We start from the raw sequence: 14,636 nt of genomic DNA, 5'->3' as shown, positions 1-14,636 counted from the left end.
AGCCCCCCGCTGAAGACAGATTGAAGCGCACATTATCAGGACGATCCATATTTCTCTGAAAATAGCTCCTCCATGCTATGTGGTGTAACAAATGGCAATTGCTTATGGCAACTACAATTTCCAAATGTAATTGGGTTCCTTAATAATGGATGCCACCAAAGCACCCCCATCTCCATCTCTGCCACCCTCCTCTCTAAATGCTGCAGCGCAGTCCCCCAAGGTCACGCCATCCAATCTGATCGGAGGCGTGATGAGGAACTGACTGAGCTAATGTATTCTACTTGCTTATTATTTATAATGGCGAGGGGAGGTTTCAGTGGGAAATTGACCAGCGTCGCTGTAGACACCTTCATTAGTAAATGAGGTGACATCTCATACAAAACACACAGCAGAGGGGATCATTACAAAACTCATAACCCATAAACCTGGTGTTCGCTCACACTGGGATATTCAGGCGACAATGAAACGCAGATTGATTAATGTTTACAGCAAATTAAAAGGATTTCTGTCAGAGGAAATTGTTGTTTTTACTTAATGAGGCTGCTTCCAGGACACAAGACATTTTACTGTAACGTGTCCAGCACAGACATCTCTCTGCTGTACATTCAACAGTTGCTCAGGCTTGGTCCACATGCTGCACATAGTGGACGGTATATGGTCCTTTTGAAGTCTGAAAGCTGAGCAGTGCATGAGTTTGCCAGCAGCCCCCCAACCAAAGAATCTAAAGCCGAGAAATCAAAACCAGACCTCAAAATGGAAGAAGTTGCTCTTGAAAACATAAAAGAAACTGAAGAGAAATGGACTCAAACATGCGCATATTAAGACCTTATGAATGGTATAGGTAGGGATTGTAAAATAAATCATAAGCAATGATATCTGCTCTCTTGAATCTGCATGTGTGATTTTTAACATCAAGAACAAAGGCAACAATAAAAGCATGCAGCTGCTTTCTATTAGTGTTGATGGTTGTGTGGATTTTTGCAGAAGAAAGTTACAGTGCAACACTTTAAGACTTTAATCCTGCATGTGTTTAAAGGACTGAGATTAAAAGCTATTATTAGAATATAAGGTTATCGCTACAGGGTTAAAAAAAATTTTTAAAAAATCATGCGTTGTGTTTCGGTACTCACTTAAAGTCAAGCCCGGGCTGCTGAGTGAAGTCTCGTTATTTCCGTGCGGTGTAGCGGCGGCGGCTCCGCGGAGGACGAGGAGCGAGAGAGTCAGCGCAGTCTCAGCTTGAAGGCTCCAATTTAAGGGGAAAACAGGCTCCAAACTGGCAACCTCACACCGCTGCCTGTTTGAATATGAAAACACCGGGAGCAGGTTTACACCCCTCGTGGAGCAAGCACGTCCATGCGTTTTTTTTTTTTTCCTGCGAAGGAGGAGGAAGAAGAGGAGGAGGAGGAGGAGGAGGAGGAGGAGGAGGAGGATGGGAACAGTTTCCTCGCGTATACCGTTACTCGCTCCAAGGCAATAAGAGCCATGCATTTTAATTCCTGAGCGCTGACCATGAGGGGCATAACACTGCTACGCCCCATCAGCATCCCCACACACACGCGCGTGCGTGCGCGCAAACACACACACACACATCAGGATGTTTTGGCATGCGTGACCAGGTCCTGCTGTTTGCCTCCAGCTTATTGCTGCTGGAATGAACAATAAGTTCCCATATAGTAATGAAGAATGTATTTATGGGCCTCCTTATATTTTACTGTAATTGCACCGGTTTTATTTTATTAAACACAAACTGGGGATAATTAGACTTTTATTACAGGCTTTGATTGATAAAAGATAATATTCCTCATGCCCTCTGTAATATTCCTATAATTTCCCTAATGGGGCTCATCCATCAAACGTCTACAGGCTGTTTGCAGTCTTTCCGTCTAAATTTGCTTACAGGATCACTACAGCTTGTTTCCATAAGTGTGGCAGACTAATAGGATAATAGAGGTGACTGGTAGCTTAACTGCAGTGAGTCTAAAGCGGGGTGAACTCACTCGAGCTAAAGTTCACTCAGCCATAATAGCCTCAGGCCTGCAGAGACATGTTGGTCAGACTGAAGCCCTCGGCCAGAAGACTGCTTACCTTCACCCCCCGAGGCCACGGGAAAAAAGCATTTAGTTCTTCAAATATAATGTGGTTGCTTCATGAAAACTGGCAACATTCACACTAAATCCTCCACAGGGTTTTTTTTTTTAAATGTCACAAATTCTTTTTTATCAGCGTTTACAGTATAAGCCACCTTTATTTTACACTAAAAGGTGTTTCAAAGCCTGTGAGAACGGTTTTTGTTCCCAACACAGAGTTGTCAAGTGTGAGTGGCAAGAAACACACTCCTCCTGTGTCATCACAAAGCTCATAATTGAAGTTGAAACACGAGATACAATTGCTTGGGAAAAAAAAAACAAAAACAAACCTGCAGTTAGAGATATTTTCTGAATGCACACAGGAACAAACTGGATTAACCCTTGTTCGCAATTCGAGCCAATTACCATAAAAGCATACTTTACTTAGATGAAAATAGCAATGTATTTAGTTGAAAGGAAATGCATGATTTGCTCAACCAAGGGCAAGACTGTAGCCTGTGTTACATCAGCGTAACTTTGTATTGCAATGAGATGCCTGTGCGTGGATCTCTGCAGCTTGCCCTGGGGCCCTGGACCCCAGAGGCCCTGGAAAGTCACTGTTTGCATGCAGATAAGTTCATCATTTGATAGAACATTTCCTCTCTTGGTTGGGATTTGCATGCTGTCTTAGGCTCAACAGATGGGTGGGCACTTGGCTGGATGGGGACTTGACAGGCCAGCTGAACATACAGGGAGGAATGATGGCTGCTGGCAGTGTGTGTGTGTGTGTGTGTGTGTGTGTGTGTGTGTGTGAGTGTCGGGGGCTAGTGGGAATGGAGTGTGCGAGTGGGGAGGTGCAGACAACATGGTTACAGCGGGAGCAGAGTAATAGAAATAGAGCTGGCTTCAGAGTGCTGCACTGTAAAATCTGGTCTCTTCTCGCTACTGGCGTGATATCTGTGGTGATGATGGTGGTGATATGGTGGCATTTGTTGCCATGGTTTTCGCACCAGATTCAGCCACTGGCTCAAAATACTGTGTTTAACATTTTAATGACTCTGTCTTGTACCTCTACATTCAATTGTTATATTCATGATAAAAAATGAAATAAAGAGTAGACAGGAACCTCTTACATGGCGCTGTGAGGACACGACAAAACTGATTAAGGTCTGATGGCTACACGCATGATGTTGCACTAAAAGACTGAGGCTACATCTGTATATCTGAGGAAAACAGTTAGCATCCTTATCAGTGGTTGATCTATGGCCTTTTGTTGCAGTCATAGTCTGTAAAGAGAGATGGACGTAGCCTCCCTGACGTCTCCCATATTATGCATAATTCTCAGAGTTAAAGAACAAAAGTGAACGGCTGACTTAGATATGTCAACACCCTCACCTCTCCGTCACACAGCAAGGAGTAACAGCCCACACACAGCTCACACACAGCTCACACACAGCTCACACACTGCTCACACACTGGCCCACTGGCTGGGCTCCCTCCCTCCACTCCTGCTGATTAGTGAGTGGAAGCAGCTGCGTGCACCTAACCTGCTCCACTGGAGGAGGGGCGACACCTGGAGCAGAAGGGAGAGAGAGCAACAACAACAAAACACAACCACAGCACTAGGGCTGTAACACCTTAACAAAATTCAGACAGGTCAGCTGTATAACAATTAAATTGTAGGAAAATTCGCTATAGAGACCTAAACTGTTTTTTTTGTATCAGGCTGTAAACATGTTTATTTCTGCTTGGGCATTTTAACATGGGGAGTTTATGGCGATTGACTCACTTTTGGAATCAGTCTTAAGTGGCAGGAAGGTCAGTTTTTGAGATTCGACTTTTATTTCATTCTAACTTATTAAGTCTGTTTAACTGTGTAGCTTTGCATGTGTTCATAAACAGCCAGTTTTCACTTTAAGGCTAACGTGGACTAATGTGTGTGGCAAACATAACTTGGCTTGTGTTACTGAGGTGTAAACTTACCAAAAATCCAAACGAACAGGACAGAGATGCTAATGTTTTAGCAGCTAACTGCTAATGTTTTAGCAGCTAACGTTAGCCAAAACACAGATGCCTCGCACAGCTTCCACACGGTAGGGAAATACTAGTACAATATGGATGTTTCTGTTGTAACGTCTAACCCAACAAATGAATGTAGTGATGTGATGTGTGTTGGAAGTAATGTCTGTTCACTATTGTATGTGTTATTCAGGTGGACATGCTAAAGTTTGCAGCTCACATCAGAGCAGAAAACCACACTGTTTAATCAGTTTCTTACACTTTTGCTTTTGTGTTTTTGGGGTAAAAGAAGAAGAAGTAAGACACCACCCTCCAGACTCTTTACGAGGTGAGTTTTACTCTCACTCCATCACCACGTGGAGAAATCCAAAGCTTGACAGACCCACCGTGCCCTGCTATAGTTGCTAAGCTAAGAGTGTCGCTGTTCAGGGGAGAGATTCAGTTAGCTGTCAGTTAGAAACTTTATCTATGTGGCAAAGTCGCTTTGAAGGTTACTTTTTCTAAAGTTTTTAGAATTTAGCTCAACCGTTTCATTCTTCGATTGACAGCCTCGACTGATTTATTTTTCTGTGGCATGCCTTTGTCCCCAGGTCATGAAATTTTAATGTAGTGGATAATGTCAGCTCGTAATTACAAAAAAAAAAAAAGGGACAAGATTGGATTTGTGCACGTTCTGCAGCACTGCCAGTGTTAGTCTGAATTGGTCCGGGCCAATCAATACTGTGAACATTAACAATTCTCTTTTCACATGCTAGCCTGGAGATGTTCAATTAACAATGAATGGAAGATAGATTTTGTGGTCTCAAACTTCAGGATTTGTACCTTCAAATGAGTTTTATTTTTTATTGTGTCTATTGGTTGTGAATTGGGGCGCGCGCTTGCCACAGAAACAGCTTGCAGTCAGCATTTTCATGATTATTTATTTTGCCATTACACATCATAGATTAGCAGCCAGGACAATATTTTTTATTCTTGTCTCAAGTCACTTATGCGGACCAATGTATCCCAAGGCACAGGAATATATCAAATCTACAATGTATTGGTTTTGCAATAAGTCAGTGTAGTGGAAGCCTTGTGCGACCAATCCCAAGGAAAGCCGAACATATATTCAGAAGAGTCGCAGGAAAAAAAAAGGTACAAGGTGCTCAATCAGTTCATAATGCTAGCAATTTTTCCATGTCTGAAGTTGGTACAGTGTCTGGCAGGTTGACGAAGCATAAGTTAATTAATTTCAAAATCTGGGGTTGTAGTTTTGGCTCACATGGGTTTTGAACATCCTCAGAGTGGAGGAAATCTGTTCTGTTTCAACTATGAGAGAAAGATAACAGATGGATCATTTCCACTGAAATAACATAAAGAAAAAAAAAAATATATATATATATATATATTTATAAAAGACGCTCTGTGCTGTATACAGTGTGCAACACCAGACGAAAAGACCTTTATTTTGTTTTATTTTTTTTTTTACACAGAGTAACATTCACGCTGGGTTTTAGCTGCAGTGTCTGTGCGCCAAAGAGCAATATCTCCCAGCATGAGGCGTACGGCCCTCTGGCAATATCCTTCTCACATGGAGCCAAGGTCACTTGGCTAACTACAGTATCTCATCTCACAATGCAAAAGGATTACCAGTTTGTTGCGCTACTCTCCGGTGGGGAAGCTTCCTCACTATCGCTCTTCCTCAACAGATCCTTCATGGTGAAGGAGCTGTCGACTCCGAGGTTGTGCGCCCTTCGTTATTCGGTGTGTGTAAAGTGTTGCTCTCATTCTCGTGTGTTCTGCATACACTCCTAATTACACCTGTGAAAAAAAAATGAACCGGGATGCTTTTTGGCTCTTCTCCAAGGATGGGTGTCTCACCTCCTCCTACTCATTCTTTTTTTTTCTCCTTCACTTCTCCAACAGCGAACATTAAACTTGTCTGCTACTGAACTCATGTATATTGCTTCTTCTCAGTAGTTTATGCTTAAATTTTTCCTCCAGTACAGTCAAGCAGAATGATCAGCCTTGGAGCTGGGATGATAAAATGGTCTCTAAGGAGAAGAATCCACATGACAACCTGCGGAGACAAATAAGCTTTACTGTCATGAAAGTGCAACATCACAAAACTCTCAGATTATCAAGCGAAAACTTTTGGAGTCAGCCTCGCAGTGGAAAACTACTCAAGATTTGTGGATACTGTAACAAATAAATTAGAGTTCGTGTCATGTAATTAATTGCTTTATTTGCATGTTGCTGTTTTGTGGCTGTGCAGCTATTAGCCATTAGGATTAGAGGGGGTGTGATATGGAGAATTGAGTGTTGCGGCCCTGAATGCCGCCTCTACCAATTCAGCAGCAGCTCCACATGAGAGCGAGGACCCCAGGAGGATTTCACAGAGCAGATTATCAATTCGCTGCTGCCAGGAGAAAAACTATCTCTCCACTGGGAGATGCCATTATTTCAAATCTTTGTCCAATTATATTATGCTCGTAGGGGCAATCGGTTGTATGTGTACGTGTATGTGTGTGTGCATGTGTTTGTGCATACATGCAAGACATGTGGATTGATTGGACAGGCTCAAGAGGAGAACACTGAGTACTGGGGATGTAATCAAAAGTAGCAAGTGTTCTCAGTCAGTAAAAATAGTTGCAGAGCTACACGGCTTCTGAGGAGAGATGAGAAGCAGGGTCTCTGAGGACGGCGTCTGAATCTGTCTTGTTGATGGAAAAAATCATTATCAAAAGTGTTGAGAGCTGCGAGAGTGAAGACAAAAAAAAAAAAATGCAGCCTGTAGATCTCGGCTAAAGCAGCAGTTGTGTCTTTTGTGTCGCCTTGTGAAAATTGATTTCGGAGGAACCTTTGCTTTTGATCTCGGAGTAGTTTTTGTTCCTGAGGACCTATGGTGTCGATCCTTGACACCCACAGCGCGGGGCGTCACATGGGTTACTGGCGTGGTGTGACACTTGCCATGTCTCAAGCCCCTCTGAGTCCAAATTGATCGTGGGGTGTTGTTTATTATCGTGCAGAGCTAAGTTCATGAAAACAGTGCAGAGACTTTATTGAAAGCAATGTTGAAAAGTGTGAAAAATCCCCGTTAGGTCTGTACAGGCTTATTGGTAATGGAGCTAAAATGTCCCTCAGGTTGGAGCTAAAGTAGGAAATTCACGCTCCCATGTGGATAAACCACAAGGGTTTATCCACATGGGAGCGTGAATTTGCTCAGACCAAGGAAAAGTGCCTGTTAGCTTATGATTATAATTGTGTGAGAGGGGGGCGTGTTTGACTGATGGTGGTGCAAGAGGAAAGATCATGGAGAGTATAAAATGGAAAAGATTGGATGGAAGATTAGATGGTTGTACGCCTCCGCCACTCAGACTAGTTTCAGGTTGTGGGAAATTTTTGTCATGATTGTTGTGTGAAAGTCTTAAGTAATGGCTAAAAAGTGTTTCATGAGGTCACGCTGACCTTGACCTTTGACCTTTAGCCACCAAAATCTAATCAGTTTGTCCTGTGAATGTGTTTGTGCTGAATTTGAAGAAGTTATGTGAAGGTGTTGCGAGAACGGGACGGATGGACAAACATATGGACGGACAACCCGAAAACAGTCGCCGGTGCGGAGGTTTAAAAAACGAAATCAAGAGAAGAGTCTGCAGCCGGCTGTGTGAAGCTGTAGTACTCAAACTTAAACGAGCAATGGCAGTGCCAACATACTCATTTTAAACAGGCATGCTTACCGTGTTCACCAACTCAGTTTAGCACATTAGCGTGCTAACATTTGCTAATTAGCACCAAACACAAAGCACAGTCGGTACTGACGTGAAAATCACGAGGTTTGCAGTTATGTAGTGAACAAAGCTGCATGTTGACCTGATGGCACCAGAGGAAAAGTCAGAGCATCACAAAGTCACTAAAGTTCAGAGTAATGTGCCAGATGGTTTTTGTTTTTAGCACATTGTGTTAGCGTGTTAGTTTAAGGTCAGTGGACAACCTAAAATGAATAATCTTTACCCAATTTGCCTTTGACAGGTCATATCAATAGCACCCCGCCTCCCCCATAGCTAGACAGATTACCAGGCGTCTGTAGCCCGCTGCTCATCTCTGTTTGAGGCTTGAAGCCCAAGGCTACATTAGCCGCCTCTGCTGTAGCACGTCCAAATCATATATCGCACTGCTGGTGGTCGAGTTGTGGCACCAGGTTTTGACAGGGTCTCTGATTCTGCTGCATTGATTTTTCAGCCTCTTTTCTTCAACTGTCCATCGAGAGTCCAACAATGTTAAAATGTTCTGTTTTAATGATAGAAAGGAGGAGTTCGCTTTCTACAATAATATACTGACCTACACGTGTTGGTTTTATTAAAACTGATTCTAGTATTTTCTGAAACAGTAACGTAGGGAGGTAAAATTTACAGAAAAAGTTACAGAGCAGTTAAATGAATATGTAATATGTAAAAAACATCTTGGATACCCCGGACATGCAATACACAATAATGAATTTCAGAAATGAGGGAATACTTTCTAAGCAAAGATTTAGAGATTAAGCATCTGTGCGTTATTCACACCTCGTTATATCGTATTACATTTACTATCACATCTGTCTCATGGAAGTTTGTCCAACTTGTAGTATATACACAGACGCTTACAGTGACGGAACAAAACAAAACCTCTGTAACACGCACACACACAAACGCACACACACACACACAAAATATACCTGAGGATCAAAACAACTTTGTGGGGATTCTGGGACCAGATGCCGCCGCAGTCTCCCATCCCCTTCACTCGTGTCTCCTCTTCCTCCTGTGGGTTTTTTTTTTTTTTTTTTGTCTTTACTTTCTTTCCTTTCTCCCCAGCCTGTTTTCCTTTTCATTCTCTCAACTTCTTAGCCGGAGTGCAGCGGTGTTGCCGAGGTACTAACAGGCTCTTTTGCCAGATTGTTAAGAACTTCAAAGTGTGTTTGACATGTACACTTGGGAGGCCCGCACTGGGAGCGAGTGTGTGTCTCACGCAGAGACCTGAGGACGGGTCTTAAAAGCACAGTGTGTATCTACAGTATTAACATTCAAAGGAGATCGTACTGTGCTGACTTTTACACAGCTCCTTTGAATTAACTATGTGTCATCTCTGTCACTGCAGCTCCATTAATATACTGTAGGTAATATTGCAGCGTCTGGCTGACGGGCAGTGTTAAGACAAAAGTCACGTGGCCTACATTTGAATTAAGGGACTCTTTCTGGCATTTCGCTTGACATTTGACACACTGGAGGCACCTTTTGGTCCCGGCTGCCATGTTTGTAGCTGTGCTTTTTAATTTGAAGTGCCTTTTTCTTGCGGGAGAGGCAGTGAGAGGGCAAGATTTAATTTTTCCTGACAGCGGATGTTTTAAAGAGGGGATGTCTTTTCAGTATTTAATTTAGCACTTCGTCCACAGAACATGACAAGTCTGCGCAGAAAAAAGCTTTCAATCCTCTCAGTGCACTCGAGATCTTTTTATGTCGTCGTGATACACCGGGGTTTTTGCTGCCTTGTCTTTTTATCTTTGCAGCCCCCACACTGACTAGTCACAACACTCAATTTACAACAATACTCGAGAGGGCTCTGAAATATGAAAAGCGCAGAGAAACGGATTGAAAAACATGAATGAGGAACGCATTCACTAAACAGCGGTTTATTACTTAAGGAAAAATAAATCTGTTGGTGTTATGTTTTTGAGAAACAGAGATTGAACCTGAAGATGATGGATGAATGTTACGGAAAAAGTCAGACGTATAGCCTTTATAGACCTATATATTGTCATGGTTACAGTCGCGGTTAAAATAAACAATGTTGACTATCAGTTTGTAACTACTGGGAAACAAACAATGGTCTCAGGCGTCCAGTGTTTCGTTGTCGTCATCCCGACCTTCTCCCTGTAGAGACTCTATATAACAATGTCACCTGACTTCCTTTTACTCCTGTTATAATTGCTACGGCCACTAGAGGGCTTTGTCACGTAAATACTGTTTTGGGGCATTCTCAGTACATTCAGTTTGTTGCTGCTTCAAGCTGTAACATTCAGTTCACTACAAAACTAGAAAAATAAAATAAAAATATCTAAATTATAAATGCTCAACTGTGTTTAATAGCTAGTTGCTAGAGTTTCTTTTTTTTTTTTTCTCAAAGCGGCTTCGAGTGGAAACGAAGATGATGAGCGCGATGAGACCGAACCGAAACAGAAAGGTTGTGAGCTCTAAAACCTGTAAAACGTCCTTTTAAAAAGTCACTTTTTTTTTTGTTACTACAAGCAACACACAGTGGCTCTCAACCTGTTGGCTACCCCTGGTGGGCTTTGAAGGTATTGCAAGTGGGCTGGCAAATCAATTCCTTAACAGTATAACTTTGGTAAAAATAAAAAAATAAAAAAATATAATAAATAATGTTTTTAAATGTTTTCAAAAATATAAATTCAGTATTCAGTTCAGTCCTGAATTGTTTTCATTAAAATAAAAAAGGATGTATTATTTGGCCTCTATATTGTTATGGACACCAACATCGCTGAGGTTTTCTAGTTGGCCATGAGTTGGAAAAGGTTTGGAGCCGCTGCCCTATTACATTACACAGTCATTTGATCTGTTGTTAATATGAAAATGAAAAATTGCTGTTCAACTACATTGTAGAATTTAAAAAACATTTAACATTTAAAAAATGCCAGCACTAAATATATTTTTAAAAAACCCATTGTGACACAGTGAATGTATTTTGTTGTTTTTTTGGACCATCACCATACTCCAAATGCCTGCAATGCCATCGGGGACAGCTGGCTAATATAAAGCAATGCTCATCATTCTTGGATGTGAAGGATGTGTCAGTGTTTCATAAATGTTAGATTAAAGCATAAAAATTAAAGTACCGAACAAAAACATGGTCTTTCAGCACACAATGGGACACAAGGCTGTTGTGAGTGTGTTTTGTGAGCATGTCCCTGGCAGGAGAGCACTGTAGTCTGAGCAGTTTTCCGCCTCATCCAGTCGTCATTATTTCCCATGTTGAACACCTGGCTTTGGAGGACAAACACTGCAGGGAAAATGGTCAATAGACGATTTCGCCTGATCCTCTTTTCATCCCCCTAAACGTAAACATAACAAGGACAAAACTCTTTGAGCAAAGCTTTTAGCAGTGGGATTACTGCAGGTTTCAGCGGCCAATGGCCGTCAATTGGTTTGGCAATGAAGCAGTGTCAAACATCAGGATTAAAATCCGCTAGTCAAACATGTGAAAGCTGCTGAAATAACGAGAGTTTCGGTGTGTATTTGTTTACAGATTTCACAGTTACTGTTGAAGCATCTACTGTGCGATTGCCATCTGAAAAGGTTTTTGGGAAATAAACAGACGGAGATCTTCAGTGAGGAGGCCCCCGCCTGGTCTCTGCTCACCAGCCTCACCGGATGAGATTTGCATAGGAGCTAATAATGTGTGCATCGCCCCGGGTGTCTCATGACGTCGTAATAGCATTACACAAGGGATTGGGCTACCTGATGGCTGCTGGTCATAATATGTTTGGACCAGTGTGTCAACCTGATCCCCTCCCACCTAACGAGATGTGAAAAACCAGCGGGGGTGATGCACAGGTTTCCCTCAGCATGTGGGAAGACGACTGGAATATATTCTATATTAGAGATACATTTTCATTACAGCGCGTGGGGGGTTAGTAACATAATTTTCTTGTCAGCAGATCCCATAAAAAGACCCAACAATGAAATGATGCGACTAACAAGTATTGTGTGTGTTTCCAAAGCCAGATATATCTTATTCCTCTGTGCCACACAGCTCCATTGTTGTCCAAAAACTATTAAATCACATCAGTGAACCACATTGTTGCACTGGGTGACATGTTCCTTCATTACCATGAAGACACACACACACACACACACACACACACACACACACTGTAGTTTATTTTGACTCAATTTTGACTCCTGCTGCCAGAAATACTCACAAGTGAACCAAATGTTTGTGAATCCACTGCTGAAAATTGTCACCAGTAAATAAATTCAAACTATTTCCAACTGTTGGAGTAAAGTTTGTGCAGTGCCCAGCTTTCCTTAGCAATAGTTTGGTGAGGAGCTGGTGCGTTGGGGCTGAGTGCCACGTACAAGGTAGAGAATGTTTCCCCTTTAATGGCAGGGGCCTTGTGGGTAACCTGTGTGTGATGTAGTCATCGGGTGGGATGACGTATTTTTGTAGTTTTTAACTTATTATAGTGAGAGAGAGAGAGACAGAATAGTCAGAGAGAGGGAGGATGATACGCTGCAAAGGGCCACAGGTCGGACTTGAACCCGGGACGCTGCAGTTAGGGCTGAGCCTTCATGGTACCTGCCACCGGGGCTCAACCCAGATGTTAGCGTAGCCCTGGTTCCCTCGACAGAAAGACAATGGGATTTTTACCTGGGCTTTTGTATTACTGAAGAAAAATAAAAGTTTATGATATTTACATGTTTTTATTTTTCAGCAGAACCAAACCCAAACAGAAAAACCCGTCGACTTCAGGATGAGGGAACCAGAAGTTAATCCGAACGCCACTTCAACGCCTCGTCATTCCTCAGCAGAGAGGACCGGACCAGCAGCTCGACACGAGCCAGGCTAAACGAACCCGAGCGCTCCCAACTACGGCTCGGACAATAACTGTGGCAAGAAGGTAATCTTTCAAACTTTCAAACTTTTATCGACCCTCTTAGGAGTACATTATAATTAAAATAACCCAAAGGTGCACAATAATTAAGGTTACAGTGTCTTTAAGCCACGGTAGCAGGTTTTCAGGGTCGGTCAGTTAATCCACCACTTTGGTCCAATCATTAATATCTCAACGACCATTGGACGTTTCCATGACAGTTACACAGACACCCACGCCCCCCTCAGGATGAACTGCAATAACTTTGGTGATCCCTTCACTTCTCATCCAACGCCTGAATCTGGGTAAATCTTTCAGCGTAAACACGATTCTCTTTTATATTCTAGTGTGAAATGTGCAGAAGACCAGTTGGGTAGATACATTTTTTTGGCTCTGGCCAAAGTGTCTGACTGACAAGTGACCTCTGGATGACGCAGTGTTAAAATGCCACAACAGTCAACACAAAGATACTGTGAAGATACAGAGGATAATAATAGTGATTTTAAAAAAAATAAAATAAAAACTTCAACAGTTCAATTTCTCACCACAGCTGAGCTGCTGCTTAAGAGCTGTTAGAAATTTGCATGCTTCGTCACCTTGGAAGTGTCTCTATGTAAACACCGCCACAGTAGTTAAGAGCAGGCTTTGGGAGGATTCAAGACACTTCCTCCTCAGATACTTCCGTCGTGGGCATGCCCATTAGAGGTAATTGGATTATTTCTACTCTGTTTATCTCTTAATTCCCCACATCTGTAGTTGGGGGGAAGTGGATTGGATGACGGGATCTCACGAGGGTTTATGGGAGCATTCCCACAGCGGGATTTCATCCCTTCCTTCTGTCGGTGTCTGGGGAGCTGGGGCTGAATATGTGAAAACAGAACCAAGCCGAGGGAAGACGAGGGCTTATCCAGCCTCTATTTTACGCCACAAGCCGGGACAACTTCACGCCTTAATGTGTCCATTTGATTGCTGTGACATTAACACAAATGCTACCAGACATCATTACCCTCCGATCCAACCAGAGGTTTTAATTTTTGTATCTCAGACAGTAGCCTGCAGATCAATAAACTGTATATTGTGAGAGAACGCAATCGGCAGCCATTGATTTTTCTCTGTATTACATTGATTTGTGTGGCTTAAAATAGTTTTAGCTTTAGCATATCGCCGCTAAAATCCATCAATTTTTTTTCTCTCTCTTCTATATATTTATTTTAGTGTCACTCATGACGGGACACAGAATGTGACTTCTTCTTTCTTTGTCTTCTTCTTTTCTGTGGGTTGGGGGTTTTTTTTTGTGTACCAGCATATTTCAGCTTCAGGTTCCACAAGTGTGAAAAGCAATCCCCTCCAACCGTGTAATCTCGTCATGCTACTTGACTTCCCTTTTTTTTTTACTGGAGAGGAGACTATGAAGCAAGACCTTGGCTTGCAAATAAATCGTGGCTAAAATAAATTTACACACTCACGCAGGCGTGATGTTCACCTTTTCTCCTCCTCCTCACTTCCCCCTTGCTATTTGATTTCAATACTGTTTATACGTCCTTTGTCTCTCATTAGTCTAAATTTTCCTGCAGTACTTCAGTGCCGGTGATTAATTATGCATTTAGACACAACTGCAAAAGCAGCCTCCACATCACAATAATGAATTAATGATCTGCATTTGCAAGATTGTCATGTGCGACCTACATTTTTTTTTACTGTGATTGTTTCTTTCTGTTTGAAGCTTGAGAGAATAATTATGCTTCTTACTGTACATTAAAATTGATCCTCGGTGTGTGATGTGCTGCGGCGCCGTCGCTTGAAGGGAAAACTGTGCTTTGGGGGCTTGTTACAAAAAAAAATCCTTGCACAACTTTACACAAAACAGTCCTTTTACACAACCGTGAAATAAACAGGAGTCACCACCTCCCTCCCTCCCTCCCTCC

General features: G+C 42.3%; 1 protein-coding gene and 1 long non-coding RNA gene across 3 annotated transcripts in view; one reads left to right on the top strand and one right to left on the bottom strand.

The window, feature by feature from the left end:
• Positions 1-1,303, bottom strand: part of LOC111671475 (CMP-N-acetylneuraminate-beta-galactosamide-alpha-2,3-sialyltransferase 1-like) — a 58,751-nt gene extending 57,448 nt beyond the window's left edge. The window contains exon 1 of one of the 2 annotated variants that reach the window (XM_087179912.1): positions 1,131-1,303. The gene's annotated coding sequence lies outside the window, so the exon portion shown is untranslated. The remainder of the gene's footprint in view (positions 1-1,130) is intronic. The other variant, XM_023428574.2, reaches the window with a different exon arrangement.
• A 3,065-nt stretch (positions 1,304-4,368) lies between these two features.
• The window catches only part of LOC147817838 (uncharacterized), a 12,495-nt gene continuing 2,227 nt past the window's right edge, over positions 4,369-14,636 (top strand). Inside the window, exons 1-2 of the long non-coding RNA XR_015438625.1 lie at positions 4,369-4,413; positions 12,553-12,738. This is a non-coding gene — a long non-coding RNA (uncharacterized LOC147817838). The remainder of the gene's footprint in view (positions 4,414-12,552; positions 12,739-14,636) is intronic.

Source organism: Seriola lalandi, unplaced genomic scaffold (assembly GCF_002814215.2).
Source record: "Seriola lalandi dorsalis isolate HSWRI2012SDOR001 ecotype SW California unplaced genomic scaffold, Sedor1 jcf7180002054879, whole genome shotgun sequence".
Taxonomy (NCBI): Eukaryota; Metazoa; Chordata; class Actinopteri; order Carangiformes; family Carangidae; genus Seriola; species Seriola lalandi.
Note: the sequence above shows the minus strand (reverse complement) of the source record. Positions and strands in the feature narration are given on the sequence as shown.